Source organism: Vombatus ursinus, unplaced genomic scaffold, assembly GCF_900497805.2.
Source record: "Vombatus ursinus unplaced genomic scaffold, bare-nosed wombat genome assembly UNPS02011431.1, whole genome shotgun sequence".
Lineage (NCBI taxonomy): Eukaryota > Metazoa > Chordata > Mammalia > Diprotodontia > Vombatidae > Vombatus > Vombatus ursinus.
Genome location: NW_020951209.1, coordinates 4493582 through 4520296, shown reverse-complemented (window position 1 = coordinate 4520296; position 26715 = coordinate 4493582). Strand labels below are relative to the sequence as shown.

The following is a 26715-nucleotide window of genomic DNA, read 5'->3' as shown; positions in this document are numbered from 1 at the left end:
CTTCTTGAACTGGATATCCCATATGTATTTTAAGCTCAGAATGTTGAAAGCAGAACTCACTATATTTTCCCCAAACCTTTCCTCCTTCCCAACTTTCCTATTACTGTCAATGGTACCACCATCTTCCCAGTCACCCAGGCTCTCAATCTTAGTGTCTTCCTTGACTACTCACTCATGCTCATTCCTCTTATCCTATCATTAAATTTTGTTTTTACCTTCACAACATGTTAATATAGCAATTTAAATTTAAAGGTGTGTTGTATATATCTCTCTATCTACATCTATATGTAGCTATCATCTATCTATCTAATCTATCTATCTATTGGAGAGCCAGTTGCTAAACACAATAAAAAAGGCTACTCCTAATCACAAGGTTAGTAGACCAGAACCAGTTACAGAATGTCTACACGTGTTCAAATTTCTCCAAGGCATTTCCATTATACATCATCACAAATTTCTCAGAAGCAGGCTCCTTAGTCTATATATGTAGGAAGGAATGCATTGTTTCAGGGAGGCCTAGCACCTCTGGCATGAAGGCTTGCCAAGTCCTTTTCAGGGATGTTCATTCACCATTGGTGTCCACCTTTGCCTAATTCTCACCTGTGGCTCCAAGATGCTGTAACATGTGCAGTAGCCGCACACCAGTAAACTGTCTTGGTAGACAGGCTAAACCAGGTTGAGCGTAACTGAAAGGCATCAAACCTATTGGTGGGTTAGAGGTATATCTACTGCAGGCATAAGAAGACTTCCCCACGCAGAATGGGTGGATAAGAACAATTTGTTCCAATGACCATGAAGGTGGTTGAAGCTGGTGCTGTAAAGTGCTTAGAGCTTGGTCAGGCATTGAAGATGCCAAGGGCATCCACTACATCCTGGGCCATCGCTAGTTGTCCTGAGTTTTGTCCTCCCACTGAACTTTGATGATTTGGGAAGACAGAGTGAGGATGCTGATTTTGTGAAACTCTGCCTCACTTAAATCCAATTCATGTGCATGTCAAGACATCACCCGTGATTATATTGGTCCTCTTCGAAAATGAAGGACAAACATCAACATGTAGGGAGATGCCATCAGAGATGCTCTGTGAGTATGCCAGTCTGCATTCCTTCCCACATGTACAGGTTTAAGGATAACTAAGATGTGATTTATTGGAAAAGGCACTGGATTTTCAATCAGAGGTCCTGAGTTTGAACCCTACTTCTGTTACCTATATGATCCTGGGCGAGTCCTTTAACCTCACCTCACTTTCCTTGTCTGTAAAATGAAGAGGTTGGACTAAACAATCTCTGAGGTCCCTTTTAGCTCTGAATCTAAGACGCTATAAATACAAGAGTGGGGAATGATACTTTCAGTAGTGCCAAAAGCAGACTGTGCTGAGTCTGGTAATAAATGGTAAGGACAAAAATAAGCAAAATTACTTTTAGCTATGTTGAGGGAAGGAGGTAAATCCAAGAAAGGATATCAATAAATTGAACAATACATTTATATCAGTGACTTGAAGGAAAGTGTAGATGGCAAACATCAAATTTACAGATGACATAAAACTGGGAAGATAGTTAATGTAATGGGTGATAGTCAAGATTCAAGACACTAGATCAGGTTGATGGACTAAATTTTAAGAAGATGAAATTTAATGTAGACAAATGTGAAATCAGAGGCTTGGCTTCCATTGCAAGATGGGGGAAGTATTTCTAGACGGAAGCTAATCTGGAAAAGATCTGTAGGCTTTGGTGGACTTCAAACTCCATATTAGCCTATCATGTGACGTGAGTTGAAAACTCTGACTTAGACTGCATTAAGAGAGACTCAATGTCCCAAAGGGGGAATCTGCCACATTGTTAGCACTGCCTAATAATACAAAATCCCATAGGAATACACTTGGGACTTTCACTTGGGCACTTACACTTACACTTGGGCACAAAAAAAATCAATTTCACAAGAATAAGATGGGGTAGACATGGTCAGACAATATACACAATTGTTCTGAAGAAAGATATGGAGATTTAGTGGACAGCAAGCTCAATATGGGTAAGCAAAAATGATGTGGGAGCCAAAAAAAGCTAGTGAGACATCAAACTACATTTGAAAAGATATAGATGCCGGGTGTAGTTGAGCAATGGCCCCATTGTATTCTGCCCTCATCAGAACTCCTCTGGAGTACTGTGTTCAGTTCTAGCTACCATAGTTTAAAGAGAAAATTGATAAGCTCGAGAATTTCCAATGGAGGACAATCAAGATGAAAAATGCTTTGAGTCCATGCTGTATGAGGATCAGTTGAAAGAGCTATGCATGTTTAGGCTGGAGGAAAAAAAAACTCAGGAGAGACGCAATGGCTGTGTTTGGGTATTTGAACGGCACTCATGTGGAAGAGTGATTAGACTGTGTTGGGCCTCAAAGGAACAAACCAGAAGCAATGGATGGAAGTTGCAAAGGCAAAAGTTTAGATTTAATGTCAGGAAAATTTTCCTAATAATTAGAGCAGTCTGGAAGTGGAATGAGCTGCCTCAGGAAGTAGTGGTTTTCCCTTCTTTAGAGGTTTTCAAGCAAGGGCTGGATGACCAGCCTTTATTGTTCAGCATATTATAATAATAATAATAGCTAGCATTCATCTAGGCATTGTGCTCCTCTATAATTATTATCTCGTATGATCATCACAGCAACCCTGGGAGGTAGATGCTGTTATTATCCCCATTTTACCAATGAAGAAACCAAGGCAAACAGTAGGTAAGTGACTTGCTCAGGATCACACAGCTGGTAAGTGTATGAGGTGGATTTGAATTCAGTTCTTCCTGACTCCAGGATCAACACTCTATCTACTGCACCATATCTTGTGTTGAGTACAAGGAGGGCATCCTTGTTTAGATACAGGATGGGCAGATGGGTCATGGCAGCTAGGTGGCACAGTGGATAAAGCACTGGGCCTGAAGTCAGCATGACTCATCTTTCTGAGTTCATATGCAGTCTCAGACTCCAGCTATGTGACCCTGGACTGGTCTTAATCCTCTTTGCCCCAATTTCCTCATCTGTAAAATGAGCTGGAGAAGAAAATGGCAAACCACTTCATTATCTCTGCCAAGAAAATCCAAATTGTGGTCATGGAGAGTTGGGCATGACTGAAAAAAACAACTGAAAAAGATGGCCCCTTAGATCCCTCCCAACTCTGAGATATTGTGATTCTGTGACTTTACATTTCCCATACCTAAACTTCGTATTATGAGATTTAGTTCATTGTTAGAGCCTATGGAGATGCTTTTGAATCCTAATTCTGTCATCCAGTGAGTTAGCTATCCTTCCAGCTTTGTGTGATCTGTAAGTCTGGTAAGCATGACATTTGCTTTCACATTCAACTCTGATAAAAGCATCAAAAATAACAGTCAAAAGGAAATCCCTGGGCAAGGAGTCCATATCCAAGTTCAATCAATTAGTGAAGCACTTATTTAGCACCTACTAAGGGTCAATCACCTTGTTAGCTGCTAGGGCTTCAAAGACAAAAGCAAAAAAAAAAAATCCCTTCCCTCAAGAAGCTTGCATTCTATTAAGACAATTTACCAGTACCTAAACAAACACATGCAAAAAATATATAAAGTAAAAATGAAGTAACATCATGGGTAGAAGGGAAGGACTAGTACCTAGGGGGAATTAGGAAAGACCTCATGAATGAGTTGGCATTTGAGCTGAGATGTGAAGAAAGCTAGGAATTCTGAGAGGAAGGGATGAAAAAGGAAGGGAATCTATTGTAAGCATGGGGCCAGCCTGTGAAAAGGCATGGCTATGGAGGATGGAATATGAGATAATGTATATAAAGCCAAAATGTATATAATGTATATAAAGCCAACAGGCATTATCTAAATACTGGCTATTATTATCATCACCATTATTAAATAGTATATAAGGAACAGCCAGTAGGCCAGTTTGGCTGGAATGTAGAATTCCTGAGGGGGAGTAAGGTATCTGAAGCCTAGAAGGATAGGTGGGATGTGGGTTATGAAGGGCTATAAATGCCAAAGAGAGGAGATTGTATCCTAGAGAGTAATAATCAGGCAACAAGCTTTTATTAAATAATTACTAACTGGTAGATAGTGTGTGGATTTTATATTATGGACTCTTAAAATGCCCATAGGATAGTAGTGGACTGGAGTTTCAGAATGATCAATCACTATATCAGAAATTCAATCGGGGATATCTCTGAGTGGTCTTCTCATCATGGTTTCACTTGCATTAGAAAACTGACCTTCCACTAGGGGAGGTATCAAGCATGGCATAGCCCAGAAGACCCTAGGAGAAGGGAAATGCAGATGTTTTGCTAGCTGCCTTCCTAATGGGAACAGAGAAGACAGAAATACATCTCTCCATCAAAGAAATCTCCTCCCCCCACAAAAAAAAAGTTCAGGCCCTATATTCATACTACCCTGGGCTCTTCTCTCCTACCTCTTCCCCGATCTCATTCTCCCAAAGGTTCTCTAATAAGTCAACAGCAGAAGTCACTACTCCTCAAATTCCTTAATACCCTAGCTGTATGCAGCCCTACATAGCAGTAATAGTGGTAACTAGGAGGTGCAATGGATAGATTTTGAACTTGGAGTCAGAAAGACCCAAGCTCAAAACCTATCCCAAATATGTGTTGTTGTATGGCTCTGGACAAGTCACTTAACTATCTGCCTTGATTTCCTCATCAGTAAAATGAAAATCATAATATCACCTACCTTCCAGGCTTGTTGTGAGGATGTTTGTAAAGGATTTTGCAAATCTTAAAGCACTATATAAATACTATCTATTATTATTACTAATGATGGTACAATGTAGTTCATTTATTGGCAGTCAGCTGTTTCTCATAAACATTATACCAATAAGAAAAAAAAACTTTATTTGGGAAATAAAGAGAAGAATTTGTTCATTTGAAGGACTGCAGGGACACCCAAATATAAATATATATGAAAGACTAAATAAGAAGATGTCTCCCATTACAACAGAAGGAGAAATGTAGGTTAGGCATATAGAATAATTACTTGATTGCCATTGGGATATGTATTTATTGCAATCTCTGCCTCTAAAATATTCCTAATAGGATAGGTGACAATCTTAGCTGTGTAAGGTTACACTTATGACTAAAGGCAAGAGGTCTTTGGGGAGACCTCTAAAGCCATATGTTATAACTCTCTCCATATATAATCGTTATTACTGCTACTATTTATTGTTATTATTATTATTATTAAGAATAATAATGAAAATATGGTCTTTTGAAGGTGTCTCAAGAAGAAATATGCCAACCAGCTCCCAATTCTCAGTGTCAGTCTCATATTTAAGGATGAAGCCATGTCAGTTATACAATGTGCTATCACTGGTATCATTGAGAGGACCCCTCCTCACCTGCTGAAGAAACTCATTCTGCTAGATGATTTTAGCTCATACAGTGAGCGTCTGGGTCAAGTAATCTTCCTGGATACTAGGAAGGAGTTGGGTTCTGGATCACGGGTTGTATCAGTCTTACAGAAGGCTTTACAAGCACTTTTGAGTTTACATGTTTTTCAGGGATGTAGAAAACTCAGAGAAAACAGAAGAACCTCAGACACGATAATAATAATTAATATTTAAATAGTGCCTACTATGTACCAGGAACTTTACAAATATTTTCTTATTTGATCTTTACAACAATGAGAAGTAGTTTCTTATTATTTCCATTTATTTATTTTTCATTATGTCCATACAATTGAGGAAACACAGGTTAAGTGATTTGACCAGAGTCACACAGCTAGTAAGGGCCTGAGGCTGGATTTGCACTCATTTCTTCCTGACTTTAGGCCCAGCACTCCATCCACTGCACCACCTCACTGCTGATGAAAGGTCTGGAATATACGACCTGGGAGAATTAGAATCATAGATGAGAAGTTGAAAAAGACCTTTGAGATCAATCATCTAGTCTAATCCTTTCATTTTACAAATGAGATAACGGAGGCCGAGGGAGGTAAAGTGATTCTAATGAGGTAATATGGCTGCAGAGCCAGAATTCGAACTCATGACATATTTAATAACCATTTTCTAAAGGCGATGCTTCACTGCACCAGGAGCAGAAGTTATCAGTCAGTATAACTGTCTTTTATATAGATGGCGGACCTCATGGACGTCATTATGAAAACCAGAGGAAGGGCGGGGCGATGGGGTGAGGCTCTGCAGGGGGATAGTCACGCCAGTCTGTCCTCGCGCAGCCCCCGTAGAGGACGGCCCGAGAACGCCCAATCCGTGCGCAGGCGCCATTGAGGGCTTTGGCACGTGACAGTCGAGTCTGCGCTCTGGAGGCGGCGGCGGAAGCCTCGTTCTGAGCCCCGTCCTTGCGATGTCCTGTGGGGATCCCCGGGTTCCCGTCATTCCTTGCGGTGGCAGCAGCCCTGGAGGAGCTACGGAAAGACGTGGAGGAAGTGATGGCCCTGGAAAGGCCACTAGGAAGTGTCCGGGATATCGTAACAGCAGAAGCTCAAATTAGAGACAGAAATCAAATGCAGGACTAAGCAGAAGGGTCGGGAGGAAGGAGAAGCTGCCGATAATGAGAAGCCAGCAGCTCTGGTTGCCCCCATTTCAGTTGGGTACACGGTGAAAACAGCAATTATGGATGGGATCAATTGGTTCAATAAGCAAAAATCTACATCTCCTTAAAGAGTTCACCAAGTCCCCACTGAGAATGCACAGGTGCAGGTCACCCGGGGTCATTTGGATTTCTTGTAAAGAATCTTAAAGGGTAAAGCTACTCTATGACTGTCAACAACCTCTTGAAGGCCATCTCTGTATAAGGTGGTTTAAGAAAGATCAAGACTGTTGTAATTCTTGTATTTTGAAAAAAGAAGCAGGAACAGAAATATGATTACTTGACCCAGGTGGAGAAAGAATGCAAAGAGAAGGAAAAAATCCTCCTTTGAAAATGACGTAGATCCCAGTGAGGGCTGATGAATGTTTTAAAAAAAATTTATGAAGATGGAGATGATGAAATAATGACAACTATTACGCCTGGGTAGAGTCAAGGGAGGAATAAGCCAAAGAAGAGAGGGAATTTTGAGACCAAAAACAGTCCTTTCAGCCAGATGTGGAAATGTTGTTTCTAATAAGGAACTGCTGCTGAGTTGCACAGATGCATTTGACAAAGCACACAGCCTTCTTCCAAGCAAAGACAGAAGGGTAAACTCTTTCTATTTCATGCTGGAGGATTTATTTAAAATAAAATATGCTTATTTTAAAACAAACAAAAAGAATGAAAACAACAAATAGCATCAGGGACTTTGGTTGATCATAAAGAAGCATTTCCTGACAGTCATGATTTTCCAACATTGTATCAGTGACTAGGAAGTGCTATATAATCTGTCCTGGGTCCTTAAAACACAGGATTATTCTTATGTCCATGGATGAGGTGCCATCTGGCTCAGTGACGGGGGTTGGACAAAATGGTGGATCAAGATTTCTTGTACCCCATCATTCTAGAACAGATCACATGCTAAATGATTGACCTGCCCTCTAATTCTATTTTCCATAGCACCAAGAGCAGAAGTTATCAGCATGCTTCACTTCTACATAGACTTCAATGAAAACCAAAGAAAACTATTTTATATAATATTTTAGATGTTCCTGCTTGCTAATGTCTTTTTTTTTCTATCCACAATGGAGCCTCAGTGCATTGAAAGATTAATTTCATTGTCTGTAAAATGATACTAGACTGGCTGACCTGTGAAGTCTTTTCCAACTTTATGCAAATCCAAAGTTCTGTATCTTACAACAATCTACCATTGTTGCCTGGAAAGACTCCTTAGAAAAGGCATGAAATGCAGTCATGATGCCAGTATGGTGTACTGGAAAGAGACTGGATTGGAAAGCAAGAAACTCTTAAGTTAGAATCCCTTTTCTGTTAGGTGGCTACTGGCTAGTGCAGTGGATAGACTACCCGTGGACTGGAGGTCAAGGGAGCCTCAAGTCACCAAGACCTGAGTTCAAATGTGACCTCAGGCACTAACTGTGTAACCCTGGGCAAGTCAATTAACCTGTTTGTCTTGGTTTCCTGTAAAATGGGGAATCATAATAGCACCAATCTCCCAGGGTTGTTGTGAAAATAAAATGAGATAATATTTATAAAACACTTTGTAAATCTTAAAGTGCCATATAAATGCTAGTTATTATCATTATTATTATTATTGTTATTACCACTTAGAGAACTGTAAAATACAAAGAAGGGCTTATAAATTACTGATTCATTCATTTTTAACTCTTCTTCAGGGTCCCCAAGGATGAAGAATGCATTAAATTAAGCAAACACATTAGTACAAATCATTTAGTTAAAATTATAAATGGCATCCATTTATAAGAAATGCCTTTTAGATAGCAACTGGAGTCTTATGTATTCAAAAATATAATAAAACACATTGATAGGCCTTATCCCTGCTGAATCTTGTTGTGATATATCCACCAGTTTAGCAGTCCTTCACAGGCCAAAACAGCTCGAAGGTTAAAAATTTTGCATCTCAAGTTCTGGGCCATGCTCACTGCAGGCCATGTGAATCTTCCCACCTCCTGAGATAGGAAACAGCCGAGATCTTTCCACTTGGTTACAAAGTAGGCACAGGTGGGTAGACTCAACCAGTACTAAACCAACTTAATTGATAGGGAAGAGAGGGTAGCAATTTCATGTGTGTATTATTGTCAGAACTGGATTATCCTGACAAAGAATGTGGGCACTTGTTCCTTGGTTGCCATGGTGTAATAAAGGAGGGTTTTGTTGAAACTTTGCCTCATTTAGTAGCTTAATATCCAAGCAGTTCTCCAGCCATGCGTAAGTTTCTGGATGTCATTGAATTTTGCACCAAGGAACTGTTGCAAAGATTGTGTTTGATTGGCAGGTGAATTAAAAGGCAAGTTAGACAAGCAGATGGAGCTTTATGCCTGTGAGTACCCCAGGCTGCTGAAGTTGATACGTCACACTAAGAGGAAAGGGATTGCTGGGGCTTGAATCTCAGGCTGGCAAGCTGCCACATCAGATGTGGTCATCATCTTGGATGCTCAAATTGGAATGAATATTGGGTGGTAAGACTCCATGGGGTTGTTGTTCATCTTGGAAAGTGGAATAGCCAGAGGTTAGACTAACTTTTGAATTCGTAGGGATAAGAGGAAGGGTGAAAGGCAGCTCTAGGTGTCAGGCAAATCAAATCCCAAAGAATCAGGAGATAGATTTGTTTGTGGGAGTTTGATCAGCCAAGGAAGTACTGAATTACCATGTAGAGGAAGTCTATATAAAGTGTAGGGTAGCATAAAAATAATGTAGTTTATAGTAGAGAAAGCGTTAGGCTGGGATTCTGGAAACTTTATACTTCTGAACTTAGGATCAACCTCATGTTGGGGATGAGGGTTTTTTTCATGAACACCCTGGTTCTGATCCTGATTCCTGGCCTCTCCCTAGATCCCCAAAGGCTCTAAAACCACTCTGCAGTTTTCCTTGAAGATTTGAGGGTGAGGGTAGGCCTGGTACACCACACAGGAGAAATGAGGAAAAGCAAAGAAGCTTTGCTTCTTTGTGTAATATTTAGTGTAATGTGTAATATTTAGTGCACATGTACAAACCTCACCAACACTTCTTTTGATGATAAAAAATTTGTATGTTGTCTTTATAGGGCAGAACCCATCTTAACCCAGATCCAGGAAGACCATACTGTGTCATATCACCCATGCTTGACAACATTCATTTCAACAGCTTCAAGGTTATTCCACGGTAACTGCCTGCCTATGGCTTTAACTGGTTTCTGTTGTGTCGCTATGACCTTTTGCCACAACACTGGCTTGCCCTGAAAGATGACACTCTACCAGTGAAGTAAGTGAGGAAATCTGCAAAGGAAAGAGCCACTTGTGGCCCCGGAGACCATGACTTTTGCATTTGAGAGGATGAAATTATAAATGCAAGTTTAGTTTCTCTTCCTTATCAATCATTACTGGGTTCATATGACGTGGGATATAATAGATCATCTTTGATTTTACTGATATATAGCTTCACCAATACAGTTCCCCAAAGAGTTCATCATCACTTGGTGGCCAAAGTTAAGGGGATAAGGCTGTCTCCCTATAGCTAGGCTGATCTTCATATAGCAGATATACAATCTCTTATAATTTCTCAGTTTTTTTTCAGCTTTAGCTTCACTGACATAATGTTTGAGTACCCAGGGCCATGACCATACCAGGATGAACCATCGGAGTAGAATATTAATAGAGTATTGAGTGCATCATACATTGAGCAAAATCTACATAACAAAACTACTCCTCAGGCTACAGTTTGAGCTTATTCCCCTACCTCTGGTTAGGATTGAACATAAATTCTTCTGTTCATCATTACAGATTTTGAGGGTGTATATTTCAGACCAAACCTTCTTGGCTCTTTCCTTTTTTAATTTTATTTTTAATTATAGAACAAAACAAGCATGTCCTTAACATAGTACAATAAAAAAGATGATTGTACATGAAACTGCAAATCTACTATGCACAACTTGCTATTCCTTTCAAATATACAACAAAATTATTATGTAAATTTTTTCCTTCCCTCTTCCTTGCCCTAGAGATGGCTATCATTAGACACAAATAGGTATACATATATATGTAAAATTATTCTATACATACTTCTATTTATCAATTCTTTCTCTAGATGCAGATAGCATCTTTCTTCATATATCCCTTGAAGTTTATTTGGGCATTTATAATAGTCAAAACAACTTATTAATTCAAAATCATTCCTAAAACGATATTGCTGTTACTGTGTATAATGTTCTCTTGGTTCTGCTCCTTTTGCTCTGCATTATTTTATGCAAGTCCTTCAGTGTTTTTCTAAAATCATTGAGCTCACTATTTGTTATAGCACAGTAGTATTCCATCACAATTGTATACCACATCTTGTTCATCCATTTCCCAATTGATGGGCATCCCTGCAATTTCCAGTTCTTTGCCACCACAAAGAGAGCTGCTATAAACATTTTAGAGCATAGAGGTTCTTTTCCTTTTTGCCTAATTATCTTCAAAATACACAAAATAGTGGTATTGATGGGTCAAAGGGTATAGGCATGATTCCAGATTGCTCTCCAAAATGGTTGGATCAGTTCACAACTCTACCAACAATGAATTAGTGTCCCAGTTTTTCCACATTCCCGCTAACATTTGTCATTTTCCCTTTCTATCATTTTAGCCGGTCTGGTAGGTGTAAAATAATACCTCAAGGTTGTTTTAATCTGCATTTCTCTAATCAATAATGATTTAGAGCATTTTTTCATGATTATACATTGTTTTGATTTCTTAATTGGAAAACTGCCTGTTCATATACTTCAACCATTTATCAACTGGGGAATGACTCGTATTCTTATAGATTTAACAAAGTTATTTTTAATATATTTTAGATGTGAGACCTTTATCTGATAAATTGTCTACAAAAATTGTTTTTCCCACTTTTTTGCTTTCCTTCTGGTCTTGGCTATATTTGTTTTATTTATACAAAGTCTTTTTAATTTAATGTAATCAAAATTATCCATTTTACACTGGACTTTGCTCTTTATCTCTTGTTTATTCATAAATTGTTCACCTATCCATAAGTCTAATGAGTAATATGTTCCATGTTCTAATTTTCTTGTAAAATCCTTCTTTATATCTAGGCCATGTATCCATTTTGACTTTATCTTGGTAAATGGTGTAAGATATTTGTCTATGCCCAGTTTCTGCCATATTGCCTTCCAGTTTTCCCTACAATTTTCACCAAATAATGAACTGTTATCTCAAAATCTTAAGTCTTTACTCTTGTCAAATACAAGGTTATTATGTTTGCTTGCTGCTGTAAATTGTATGTCTACTCTCTTCCATTGATCTACCTTTCTGTTCCTTAGCTAGTACCAGATAGTTTAGATAATTACGGCCTTACAGTATAGTTTAAGATCTGGTACTGCTAAACCTCCTTCCTTTACCTTTTGTCCATTATTTCTTTCTGAAATTCATCGGACAAGATTGGGCTTCCTCTGCTTAGAAAGGTCAGGTCTTCATTTTGCCAGGTAACAAGGCAGAATACAGAGAGATGGGGAAGAGCAAGGACAACTTGGGCAGGGTTTCTGGAATTGCTTATCTCTTAACTAGTCCCCAACTCAGGGACAATGTTGATTCCACTAGTGACCTTGCTGCTATTAACACTAGGGGGTGTGCTTCATAGCAGCTGTCAGTCATGCTACATTTATACCAGCCAGCAGGTGGTGCTCAAAGCTTGCTATGCCAACTCACAACTGCACAAGTACAGAAAGTGAACGTCAGTCCCAGTGTCTCCCAAACTTTCCCATCCTATTATTTTCTGCCTTTTTTTTTTTTTTTTGCTTTTTGGTGAGGCAATCGGGGTTAAGTGAGATGCCCAGGGTCACACAACTAGTAAGTGTCATGTGTTTGGTCTGAGATTGGATTTGAACTCAGGTCCTCCTGACTCTAAGACCAAACCTCTATCCACTGTGCCACCTAGCTGCCTCTATATTTTCTGCATTCTTAACTGGGGTTATAGAAAGTGTAATAATCATAAGATCATAGACCTTATCTGTAAGGGACCTTAGAGGTCTTCTCATCCCACCTTTTCATTTTACAAATAAGGAAACTGAGGCCCAGAAAATTTAAGTGATTTATCCAAGATCACACAAGGGGAGAAGGGGAAGAGAATAAGCATATATATTTATGTGTGAATGTATATGTGTGTACTTATATACATATGTATACATACACATGTGTATGTATACATATATATAAAATAGGTATATGTGTATATACCTATAATATATGTGTGTGTATATTATATATAAAATATATGTGTATACACATATATTACATACATACATACATACATACTCTATATTCCCTTTCCCTCTCTCCTTTGCACCTTGTATGATTTTGGATAAATCACTTAAACTTTCTGAGCTGCAGTTGCCATATATATAATATAAATATATTATAAACTACATTGTGAATAAATATATAATATCTAAATATGTTGTGTATATATGTATATGTGTGTATATGTATGTGTATATACATATATATATACACACACATCCATATATATGTATATGTAAAGAGGAAGAGAGAGAGAGAGAATAAAATGTGGAGCTCAGCCTGAGAGTACATTAATGAGGGTATGTATATGTTATGTGTATGTGTGTGTGTTATTGAGGACACTGAGGCAAATAAAGGTTAATTGACTTGCCCAGACTCACATAAATAGGAAGTGTCTGAAGAGTAAGTGACAAAGTAGTGACAAAGCTGAGATTTTAACCTAGGTCCTCTGACTCTAAATCCAGTGTTTTTACCATTGTGCTAACCTGCATCTTTAAAATTCATAACTCTTTTGAAGCCTGTTTGCCTACCCACTTATATCTCAATTTCCTTGCTTCTCTATTTAGCAAATCTCCAAATAACTCATTCAAATGGCACATGGGCTAAAATAAAATTAAAATGATTTTACAGATGTGAAAACTGAGACAAAGAGGGTTAAACGACTTTCCCAGGGTCACCCATCTAGTAAGTGTCTGAGATCAGATTTTAACTCAGGAAAATGAGTCTTCCTGACTTCAGGCCTGGCACTGTATCAACTGTACCACCTAGCTGCCCTTGGGCATACTAGGCCAGCCTTGTCCTCCTGGGCCTCTGATGTAGCCATCTTCTTTCTTTGCATCTCCTTCTGATGTGTAACCAAATGGCTGGAAGTCTGAGTAAACATCAGCTGCTCATCATTGTAACGGTCATCAATAAGCCTTTCTTAGATTCTTACTATGTGCCTGGTATTGTGGCATGGGGACACAAAGAAAGGCAAAAACACTCTCTGCCCTCAGGAAGCTTACTTTCTAATGGAGATGAGAACCTGCAAAGAACTATGAAGAAATTAATTTCATAGTCAGGACTGGAAAAGGCCTCTTGAAGAAGGTAGGATTTGAGCTGAGTTTCCTAAACATCCAGGAAAACAAGGAAACAGAGGTGAGGAAGGAGAGTGTTCTAGGCATGGGGAGTGTAGTCAATGAAAAGGCACAGAGAGGAAGGAGACGGAGGGGTTGTTCATAAAGAACAGTAAGAAATCTCCTGTCATGGATCACAAAGCACTTGAAAGGGGTTAACTAAGTAAGAATAATGGAAAGTGAAAATGAGACAGGTTGTGAAGGGTTTTAAAAGCCAAAGAGAGGATTTGATATTTGATCCTGGAGGTAATAGGGAGCCATGGAATTTATTGAGTAGGGGAGTAGAGGGCTGACCCTGATTTCCTTTCTGGACTGCTGTCTTAGTTTCCTGTATCTTATTCCATTGGCACAGTCACATGGCAAAAGAGAGGGAACAAGCATTTATTAATGCCTACTATGTACCAGGCATTTTACAATTTAATTTGATCTTTACAACAACCCTGGGAAAGAGATACAGTTATGACTTCCATTTTACAGTTGAGGAAACTGAAGCAAACCAAGGTTAACTGATTTGCTCAGGGTCACACAGCTAATGTGGCTAGATATCTCAGTGGATAGAGCACTGGGCCTGGAATCGGGAAGACCTAAATTCAAATCTGGCCTCAGACACTTACTAGGTGTGTGGCCTTGGGCAAGTCACTTAACCTCTGTTTGCCTTAATCCACTAGAGAAGGAAATGGCAAAGCACAACAGTATCTTTGCCAAGAAAACTCCACGGACAGTATGGTCCACTCGAAGAGTTGGACATGAATGAACAGCTGAACAGCAACACACCTATTGTCTGAGGCTGGATTTAAACTCAGGTCTTCCTGACTTCGGAACTAGCAGTCTATCCACTTCACCTCAAAAAAAGAAAAAGAAAAAGAAAAAAGCAAATACTAGATTGAAGCCCAGAAGACTATGAACTGAAAAAATGCTGTGTCTGCCCTTTTTAAAAGTCCCACCAGTGACTTCTGTCAGCTGTCCTTATTAGGAGTCCTGAACCTTTTCATTCAGCCCACCACCAACTCATTGTCACCTAAAAAGCCAGTGCAATGTAGGGGGAAGAGGAGTACAAATGTGGAGCAACAAAATGGTTTGGCAGGACAGGGTCTAAGATTTCACTGATGGAAGGAACTCTCAGGTGAAGAAATTCCCTGTACAAAGCAGCTCATCTCCTTCACTGCAACATATGGTCTTAGAACATTGCCTGGAACACTTCAAAGATTAAGTCACCCAGGCAGCATGTGTCCAGGTAGGACTTGAACCAGTTATTGCTGGTCTGAAGGCTAGCCGTCTGTCCATTATGCCCAACTACCTTTTGACCATCGAAAGAAAGGAGGGAGGGGGAAGAGAGTCGAGTTAAAAATCAGCAGCTGGATTCCATTGCATTGGGGGGGGGGGGGTTTGGCAACGGGGTTAAGTGACTTGCCCAGGATCACACAGCTTGTAAATGTAAAGCATGTGAGGTCGGATTTGAACTCAAGTCCTCTTGACTCCAGGACCAATGCTCTATCCACTGCACCAGTTGGCTGCCCCGAATTCCATTGCATTCTTCTGCTTCTTCCCCCACCTAGATATTCTACAAGTTGGCTTTCCATTTCTCCCTTCTGTGATTTTGTTTAAGTAATGCCGATACCTATAATGCCCTCCTTTCTGATCTCCATCTCTTAGAATCTTTAGCTTCCTTCAAGCTCAGGGCAGGGGCCACCTCCTCTGAGAAATCTTCTCACAATTTTTAGTTTTGTCTTGTATCTGCATAGGAACTTAAATGTCTTCAGGGCAGGGACTGCCTCATTTTTGTCTTTATCCACAAGTACCTATCATATGTCTTATGCATAAATATTTGATTATTAAAATTCTTCAAGGGTTATTTTTCTTGGACTGACAACTCACCTTTCTGGGACTCAGTTTCCTCATTTGTAAAATAGAAGAGTCCCAAATCCTATAATCCTGTGAGCTACTTGGCAACTGGGTGGCACAGTGGGTAAAAGTTTTGGACTTTGAGTCAGGAAGACCTGAATTCAAATACGGCTTCAGACACTTATAAATTGTGCAATCCTGGGCAAGTCAAGTTTTTCAGCCTTAATTTCCTCCTTTGTAAAATGAGGATAATAATAGCATCCACCTTATAGGGTTATTGTGAAGATCAAATGGGATAACATATGAACAGTGGTTTGCAAACCTTAAAAGCACTATAAAATGCCAGTTATATTCATTTGAGGCCTGAGTTCAGTGACTTAGGGTTACCTCAGTTTTTCCCCTTTGAGAAAAACAATAATAATGGCTCATCTTTACATACTGCTTTATCCTTTTCAAAGCTTGTTCATCCATTGTGTCCTATTCTCCTTGCACCAACTCCAGGAGGAAGGTAGGACACATAAAGTCCTTTTACCAATGAAGAAAATGAGGCACAAGGAAGTAGCATAGCTAAGAATAAAACCAAAAGCTCTCTAACTCCATGTCCTTACTTTATAAAGTGGAAAGTTTTCCTGTTTGTGCGGGACTGGGAAAAGAAATAAGGAATGATAATAGTTAAGATTCAAGGCTCAAATACTCTAATGGATCTCATTGTTATGGATATTTCCTCCAATAATAAATCCATTTAAGCTTGATTGACCCGAGTGTGTGTGTGTGGGGGGGTAACTTGTCCCTGTTCTCCTGAGTTCATCACTGGGGGTCCACCCAGTATGCTGGGGCTTTACATGCTTTCTCTTGGCATTTCAAAGATACCAAGAGACACAAGAAATGTGTTCTGCTTATTATCTCTTATTCTTGCCATGTCTATGTTCCTTTTCTTGCTTGTCCATATTCTTTTGCTATCACCCTTTCTCTGATGGCTTCCTTTATTATAATTTTTCTTTTTATTTCTTCATTTATTATATATGGAAGCCTATTCATACTCACCATGCACCTTACCATTGCTCACTCAAGGATGCTCATTTTTAATTCTTCAGAGACTTTATTATTTAACATTTTGTAGCCAATCAACACCACTTGTAGAATTTTGATAAAGGCCCCAAGATGGGCCTTTGTTTCCGGAGAAGGCTGGAGCTTTGGTATTTCCCAAAGGCAATCCAGCCTGCTCTGGTCCTCCTGTTTAATTCTGAACCCAGTTTATCCATTTGTAGCATCTTATTTAGAAACATATAGTGAAAGAGAAGCTCTTATGATGTACATCTATCTCCTGCATGTCATAATCTGGACCATAGGCCCTCTTCATCTACTTGGCTTGTCATGTGAGGATGACCAAATTCTTTTTAACTGGTGACAAACCCCTTCCAGGAGGCTCTGAAATACCTTGAAGCTTGACACAAGTAGCATGATATCATTGGCAAACAAGAGCACCTGGAGGAATCTCACCATAAGTAGAGAGTTCTTCTTCAAGCTGTAATCTATGGTGGAACTCCATGACAATAGCAAACAGCTTGGTAATTATTTGTCACCTTGTGTTATGGCTTGCATTAAGCTCAATATTAGTGATATTAATGATCAAAAAGTCATCAAAGAAGATCATCTCTCTTGTTATAGCCTTCAAGGAATCTTGATTAATCTTTTATGTATAGATGAGATTCACCTTGATGGAAAACTCGCTTTGCTTTGTTGGATCACAGTCTTTTCTGTAACCAACAAGCAACAAGCATAGTGAGATCCTGTATTATTTATGTATTTTAATATGATGGTAACATAACACATGTGAAAGCCCACTCATTCCTTACTAATATTATCATCAATGATGCAATCAATGCATATAGCCAATTTTCTTGAAAATTTTATATAAATTGGTAAGGTCGGTGAGTAGTTGATATTTTTGGAGTCTTCTTTTTTCAGTATTAATAAAGACTAAGATTTCTTCTGAGTCTTTAGTATTATCCAAATACTCTGTGAGCCAATTTTTCACAATTACGTCATCTCCAATGTAACTCTCCTCTATGCACACTTAAGCTACTACTGCTTGTCCTGTCCTTGCTCTCTTTAATGGAATTTTTTGTCTTAATCAATTTACAAGCATTTATTAAACTCATACTATGTTCTAGGCATTGTCCTAAGTGCTAAGAATATAATGACAAAAATGGAAACAGTTCCTACTCTCAAGCAAATCCAGGTCTGTAACTTTGAATCCAGTTATGATACCTTTACTATCCTTAGTAGAAAAATGTTTGTTAGAAACATTTTTGAAGATCTCTTCCATCTTTCACCTGTTTGTGTCTTCCTTCCATTTTTATCTTCAAATACCTTTTGGGTGACTTTGCTTAGTTGGGTCTCTTGGCAGACTCTTTTTGAACTAATTTTATCCACTGTGGCTTCTCTCTGTTTTATGAGGCTATACTGTTCATATTTTTCCCTCATCTTTCTCTCTGAGATAGATAATTGAATTCATATTTTAAACTAATGTTACCCTTCACTGCTATCTCTCTCTGATTGTCAAATAAGTCAAATCCCTAATAAATAAAGTGCTTTTATAAGGGTGTGTGTGTGTGTGTGTGTGTGTGTGTGTGTGTATGTGTGTGTCCTTATGGCTTTTGATTTACATTGGTTAAACTTCTGAATGAAATTATTGTAATCTGGGTCTATATACTTTCTTTCACATATCACCAATTATTTATAATAAATAGATGAAAACAGAATTCTTTTAATTACACACTATATCTTTTTCTTATTTTTCCTCATTTCTTACTTCTGTTCCTACTTTGTAGTAATTTGATCTTTGTTATAAAAACTTAGTAGTCTGTACACCTGATTCAGCAAGGATTCCCACATCAGTAACGAGCCTTTTCTTGCCAGTCAAAACACAATCAACAGCTTTTGTTTTTCAGTGCTCACCATGTCTCGTATCTGAATTCTTTTCTTGAAGAAAGCAGTCATGATATGTAGACATGAGAATTCTCAGAGATGTATTTGACTTCTCACATTTTGTGATCCTGCCTTAGATTTTTCTGACCATCTTCATCTACTCCATCTTTGTATTGGAGTCACCAAGTATTCAAGTGCATGTGCTGATTTAGTTTGGAGGGTCTCATCAAGTCTTTGTAGAACTGATTCCTCATCTCCCACAAGGGATGTTGGAATAGGAACAGCAATTATTTCCATTGTGGATTTTTCACAAATACTTCTCATGATCACTGCAACATGAAGATAGCAAATGTACAATGAGATATTTCTTTTTAGCTTTCGGATGTATGATAAAGCTAACCCTGCAAATTCCTTTATTGGCTTCTCCAAGAAGAACCTATGAGCCTTCCTTCCATTTAGCTGTGACTTCTTCCTTCTGATTTTGTTTAAAGCAAGAATATCAAGATTCATACCTTATACTTTCTTGAGCAGTAGGTCCATTTGTTGATTGCTGGACAAGGAGCTCACATTTAGAATATTAACAGCTAAGTTAATGTTTGCAAATGGTTAAAAAACTGTTTGATTGTTAGTATCCTTTGCTCCCTTTTCCTGCCAGTCTGCAGAATGGAAGGGGGCCTCAATAGACTGGGATCCATTTTGTGTTTTTCCTTATTACATTAATTGAGAATTTGTCTACATTGGCCAGAGTGTTGGTCATGGCTGATCCTCATAAAGCAGACTTATTCTGTTGCCAGGATTGTACATGAAGACTTTCTAGGATGGTAGAACCTGCCAGATCTTGTGGTTTTCCAACATAGTCTTTCAGAACTCAACTTCATCTCCATTCTGCAATGAGGCAACCAAACAGACATTTAAATAACACTTTAAAGTTGGCAGAGCACTTCATTCATGTAAGAGTGCTGATACAATTCCCTCATGTGGAAGAGGCTGGGGAGCCTCCTTCTGGAAAGGCATGGTTATGTATAATGGAAGTACCTTGGAGAGATTAAATTCTATAGTTAGTACCAGTCTGATAGCCACGTGGTGAGGAGCCTCTCTGATTGGCTATGAAGTCGGAAATGGGGTTCATTCAAAAAAGATGCCAGACTTGTAGTGTGGAGTCTTTCCATGCTTGCTGGCATTAGAGAAGGAGGTTTATGACATACCAAGGGTCTCTGGTAGGAGAGAGACCTTGGGCTCTTTCACCTGAAGTTGGCATGAAGCTGAGCACGTGGCCCTGCTGTTGGCTTCTGTCTCTGTTGTGTCCATTCTTTCCTGGTTCCAGGTGAAGGAAATTGGAGATAGTTATGATCTCTTGACTTCAGGAAGTCAAGAAAGAAGATCTGGGTTTTGCATCCAACCAGTCTAGCACTAATTTCCTGAGGAACAACTTTTGGGACCCAGCCCAGAGGTAGCTGAGGGAGGACTTATCCAGCAGCAATGTTACATTTGACAGAACTGGTGGGACCAATGCTAAATAGAAACTGTGTTAAATCTGAACCCTCTCTCCCCAGAGAATTTGTATTTCTGTTCTTTTTCTTTCTTAAAGTAGATACCCATTTGTAAATGCTAATCAATCTTAATTGATTTAACTGGGGAGTTGAATGGAACTGGCTGTTAAGAGTGGAGGCACCACACCAAAATGGAGTTTTAAACCTATAGCACTAGACACGATATATTCCTGACCCCTCAGAAGTACTCCTAGAACCCTGAGGAGGAGATGTAGCTGATCACATTCTGTGAAAGTGAGACCAGAGCAATTGCTACACTTATAACAATATCGTGAAGTAGTTGTAGTAAGTATTGCTATCTCTATTTTATCAATTAAGAAAGTGAAACTTGGAGAGGTTATAACTTAACTAGATTCACCCATTTACAAAGTTTTAGAACCAGGATGCAAACCCAGCTATTGAAACTACCAGACTGGTCATTTTTCTACTATATCATGCTGGCCCTCAGAGGTGTAGTAACACTGTGAGGAAGAAAGAGGTCATGCTGTTAATTAAGGCATTAAGCAAACGGATAATAGCAGTAGCCACACTGCCTTGAAAAGGAAGCAAGAGACAATGGAGAGCACTGACCTAAAAGTCAGAAAACTTGGATTCTAGTCCACTTATTAGTCCTAACACCAGACGCAAAGTCTCTTACCCTTGCTCAGCCTCAGCTTCGTCATCTAGAAAACTGAGATGGTAATAACATCGACTCTACCTACTTCACAAGCTTTTTGTAGCAGTCAAATGTGGTAATGAGCGTGAAAGAGCTTTGAGCGTCACGGAGACTATTGGAGTGCCAGAGCAAGAAGAAAACAAGAGGCAGTATGTTGGAGTGTAAAGAGTCATAAGCTAGAGCTCAGAAGATCTGAATCCTAGTCCTACCTCTGCAAAGGATTATCTTGGGCAAATACTTAAGGATTAATAAATAAAGTAAAAATGAAGCACTGAGAAATTAAATGGTTTGTCCAAGATAATAATGATACCAGAACTACTTCTTACTGTTCAGTCAGCCCCTATCTGGGGGTGAAGATGGTGGAGTGGTTTGCCATTTCCTTATCCAGTTCATTTTACAAATGAGGAAAGAGAGGCAAACAGGGTTAAATGACTTGCCCAAAGTCACACAGCAAAGTATCTGAGGCAGGATTTGAAATCAGGTCTTTGTGACTCCAGGCCCAGCACTCTATACGCTGTGCTGCCTCGCTGCTCAGGTATTTTACAAATATTATTTCATTTTTATCCTCACAACAACTCTGAAGGGTAGGTGCTTTTAGTGTGCTTATTTTACAGATGAGGAAACAAAGGCAAGAAAGGTTAAGTGACTTACCCAGGGTCACACAGCAAGTAATTGTCTGAGGTTAGATTTGAACTCAGAACTTCCCATTGCTAGGCCCACCACTATCCACTGCTCTACCTACTTGGTCAAGAAGCTTTTCTGGTGAAATGATCTAATCTTTTTTAAATCTATAGCCTTCTCCAACATGCAAAATAACTCAAGAATATTTTGAGGGATTGTTTTTTAGGGAAAGCATGTTGTCCCAAGAATATTTGAAACTACGTGTTATAAAAATAAATATCAAAATAATTTATCCACAAAAAAAAATTATTTCCTAGATATTTTTTATGGGAAAGGGAAGCTGACTTGGCAAGAGGGATGACTATTCAAAGACAGGTCTTTTTGAGTTACCAAAGTAATCTGTAAAGGGAAATGTAAGGAACACTGGTCTAGAATAAGGCTTGACAACACTTACATCTTCCCTCATTTGCTCTAATGTAAGCTTTCTTATGCCAATAATAACAACCTATCCCAATGTTTTTGTGAATCATGAAATATCTGGGAAAAGAAATATAATTGCATATTTGTATTCTGTTGACTGTGTAGACAATTGGAAGCTGAAAAAATACCTGTGTTCCATGAAAAAAAAAATTTATTAAGCACTTACTGAGTGCCAGACAGGAGGACAGAGAAAGGTGATAGACTTCTTTTTTTTTTTAAGTCAACTTTCAATTTTTAGAAAACCTATGTGTTCCTAAATAGAGAAAAGAATGAAGAAGCTTGGAATGTCATAATGGTTTAGCCAGGAGTTGAACCTTGGGATGGATGCTTAGAAAAGAGAATAAACACTTTTCATCCTCTTCTTTCCTCCTCCTCCACAATATCTCTCCCTCTCCCAAACCCTCCCCCAATCTAAAACTCTGGGAAGGAGGATAATGTAATGGACTTCTCTAATCAGGAGGGAAGATTTCCTAGCAAAGGTGAGTTTTCAGGATGTTTACTTGCAAGAAAGAGTATGTTAGGCATGTAACTTAGACAAATACCTGGAGGCAGATGTATGGCTGGATTTATGTTTTGAAAAATAGTACAAAATGTGGCTCAGATTTGTCATATTCACTTGATCACTTCTAGGACCCATCGTGTCCATGTACTGTTTTCTTGAACAAAGGTGTGGCAGTGTGAAGGAAAGATTGAGGTGTTACCCTGTTCCTCAATTGCTCACTTAGAGTGAGCCCACAAGCCCTATGTTCTGGAGCTGGGATTGGCCATAAAATGCAATGCTCTTCAGATGACTAAAGTGTGGATGGATGAGTACAAATCCATGGTCTACTTCTTTTGGAATCTGCCTCTAGAGGTTTGTTGGGAACTTCAGGAAAGAAGGGGGCAAAAAAAATGGAAGGGGGATCAAAGAGCATAGAGGAAAAAGTGGGAACCCAGCCCTGGCCGCAGAATCACCTGGCAATCTCCTTTTACTGAGACCCACATCAATTAATTCCATGTAGGAGGCTAGGAATGCTGAGCCCTCCAAAGGGTCTTTGTGACAGAAAGACCATTGTAATTTTGTCACGTGTGCAAGAAGGTAATTAACAACAACACTCCTGTTTATGTTTGAAGTTGCTAAAATTATGCTTGCCTTGTGCTAGCATGCATGTGGAGCTCTGAGATAGGCTAACTCACCCTTCTTGCCAAAATGCCTTCACAGAAGAAAGTTAAAGCACATTCAAGGCACCATGGACCTAAACTTCCTGGTCGGAAGAGGTGACTCTGGGAAAGATCTAGAAGGGAGAATCTCCAAGTTGAGCTAAGATAGGGGAACTAGGAATCCCACTAAATAATAGGGAACCCTTTGGTGGGTTTAATGGGAGGGTATGTTGGAGCCAACTCTAAACAGCTTGGGGAGCCAATTGTTGAATTTTCAGGGTGAGCATTTTTACCCCAGAAATTGGCAATTGCTATAAATCAGGGCTTGATTTGTTTTGTTGATTTCTGGACTTAAGAAAGTGTTAATAAAGCAAATTAAACTTAAAAGTGTATATATACACATTTTCTGCTCAAGGAGCCTAGTTGTTAAACATTTACCAGCTCACCCCTGTATTAACTCTATAGTTACTTGAGCTCAGCTAGAGGGCAGTTGGTTGCTTGTTGTCTTTTGTTCTCAAAGAGGACCAAAATGATATCCCTATGTAGGGGTCAAGATAGAGTGTATCCGACTGTGGCTGATCTGAAGGCTCTACCACTGGTTAGGCACAAGTAGTCCAAAATGAACATTTGGAACAGAGATGTCTCTAAATCTGCCCATTTTGAGCTACTACAATTCTGTTTTGCTCCTAGAGCACAAAACCTTCTTTCATTCAGATACATCATGCTGAGTGGTCCTGTACCAGTGTCTCCCATATCTCAATCAATTTCAGAGTTCTTCAGAGAGACCTTGAGAATGTCCTTGTATTGCTTCTTCTGACCACCATGTGAATGATAGCCTTGTGTGAGTACTCTGTAAAATAGTCTTTTAGGCAGACATACATAGAAGGTTCAGGGAATGAAATCCTCACCAGCCTAGAGGCCTGATGACTGTGGGTTGTTAATAATAATAATAATAATTAATAATAATAATAATAATAACTGGCATTTATATAGTGCTTTCAGGTTTGCAAAATGCTATGTAGCCTTCATCTCATTTGAGCCTCACAACATTCCTGGTTTGACTGGTGTGAAATGAATATTAAAGTTCTCAAAAGGGGTAGATTACATTAAGCTCTTAATTATAAGAAAATCCTTTGTAAGATATCACTAATGTACTAGAAGTAGTTCAGGGTTTGAATACAGGATATGGGAATTCAGCTATTCAGTTATACCATGATACAAAAGGATTGTGAAAAAATAGGATCCCATCTTCTCTGACTCAATCTTTTTCTCTGTTCTCCCTCTCTCCTTTTTTTATGCCACAGAAAGAATTTTGCTGGTCCAAAATGTTAAGCAACAAAGACTCTAGTCTTATCCAATCTTAATCATTTTCTTGATATATAGGGAAGCAGACAGTGTCTTCAATTGGGGAACTCAAGACTTTAATGGAGATTTGGGGTACCATGAAATACTTCTGCAAAACAGGTCTCAAAAATGCTGTTGTTGCCAGATCACTAGGCAGAGGTGTCAAGGCCCCAGTCCACAGACTCTCCCTTCTACTCTGTCTCCCCCCACCAATCCCAAGGGAAACCAGAGAATGTGAAAATTACACACAAGACACAGACAAATATCAACTTGTCCTTTGGAGTAATCTCACCCTGGAAACTGAAAAGGAGTTATACATTGTGATCCATGGGTATTTGAATGACAAGATGGCTTCTTTACAGAACCCAGGGATTGAATATGGAGATATCTCTCCCAGAAAGGAACTTCGAAAGAAACTGAAATGCATAAATTTTGACTGGTACCTCAAAAATGTTTATCCTTCTCTGAAGCCAATTCACGACATTGTTGGCTATGGAAGACATTGTATGGCTATGCTCATGGTTTCTATGGCATGTTAAATAGCCCCTCTCTCCCACTCTACTGCTCCTCCAAGGATCACAGTGAAAAAGCTCTGTTTGCCCTAAATCTACTTGGGTATTGAATTCTACTTCTAGAGCCTACTTGCCATATGTGGCTTCCCTAGTTTTTCCCTTCTGTGCCATAACCAAAGTTTCTTTTCTTTCCAAGATGTCCAGGCCTGTTGTATTTCTCCGGTCCTACTTCATCCTACTTCTTCCCACTCTTTCACCCATTCCAGTTTTCTCCTCCACAACTTCTCCAACCTTTGTTCCATTCTCTTCAGAATTTTGGCTGCCTAAGATGTTTAAATCTCACTCTCCTGACCTCAAGCATGTGGAAACACCTTTAGGGCCTAGAAGTGGGGACAGACATCTTGGAATACCTAAGATTTTGGAGCAACAACATGGTATCACACTGTTCTATTCGTCTCCTTCACAAGGATTAGAATATATCACCTGAGGTCCCAAATTCCATTTCCTTTTAGCAGGCCTTCACTTTATGATACTAAGCTGGCAAATGTTAGGGAGCTTTGATGCTTCTTTCTCCTGCTTCTTTCACCTCCTCTCACTAGATATATGGTGTGCCTTTTCTCTTCTACATGCCACTTTGTTTCGTTTTTATGGGGCAATTGGGGTTAAGTGACTTGCCCAGAGTCACACAGCTAGTGTTATGTGTCTGGGGCCAGATTTGAACTCAGGGCCTCCTGACTCTACAGCCGGTACTCTATCCACTGCTCCACCTAGCTGCTCCTACCTTTTCTCTTCTAGATGAAGAACTCTGCAAATGAAGAAATCTGCGTTGATGAGGGACATTTTTCAGCAAATACTCTAGTCATTGCAACGAGTATAGATCACAGGTATAATCTCTGGATGATCTTGCTCTAACAAGGGTATTTCTGCCCCACTGTAATTTTTGCTAGGCCTTAGAGTTAGCACTACGGTGTGTGGAGCTGGGGAAATAGTTCATGTTAGAGTAATGTATGATGGGAAGAATACACCTAAAATTAGAACAAGGCTATTTTTTAGTCTCAATATGGTACTAGATTAAATCATGGTGGGGGTAAGGGGGTAAATGAGATAGTATAGGGATAATACTATAAAACGTGAGCATTAGGATTAATACAGGATATAATAATCACCTGATTTCTTCCTGTTCCCCAGTTCTCTCATCCAATAAAGAGGGCCACTCTTTCATTTCAACCACTGAATGAGGTTCAGTCAACAACTGAAAAATCAGGGTTTGAGAATCCAACCTCTTCATTCATATTTTATAACAGAACCCTTGCTCCTCTTCCTTTCTCTTATTGACCATCACTAATCGGTTTACTCCCAGCTTTCTTCTCTAGAAAATGGGAAGATTTTTTCTCTAGAGTGGGGAAAGTCAGAGAAAAGGTGTGGGGTGGGGTGGGTCAGAGAATGAGTATCAACAAAAGACCCCTCAGGAGATGGGAAGTTATCTGGAACCTAACAGAAAGGGTTAACCCGTGAGGAAAATAAAGGATATCTTTTCCTTTGAGACTGTGTCTGTGGGCTATGATACAGTAGGATTCAAAACAGGCTAAGCTTGCTATCATGGCCAATCACACTCTTATTAGGAAATTTTCTTCCTCTATTATGCTCCCTCTTAATCTTTATTTGCTGATAC

At 39.2% G+C, this 26715-nt stretch overlaps 1 pseudogene; it reads left to right on the top strand.

Moving 5' to 3' along the window:
- The first annotated feature begins 6100 nt into the window (after positions 1–6100).
- On the top strand, positions 6101–7043 carry LOC114038897 (annotated as a pseudogene).
- The last annotated feature ends 19672 nt before the right edge of the window (positions 7044–26715 follow it).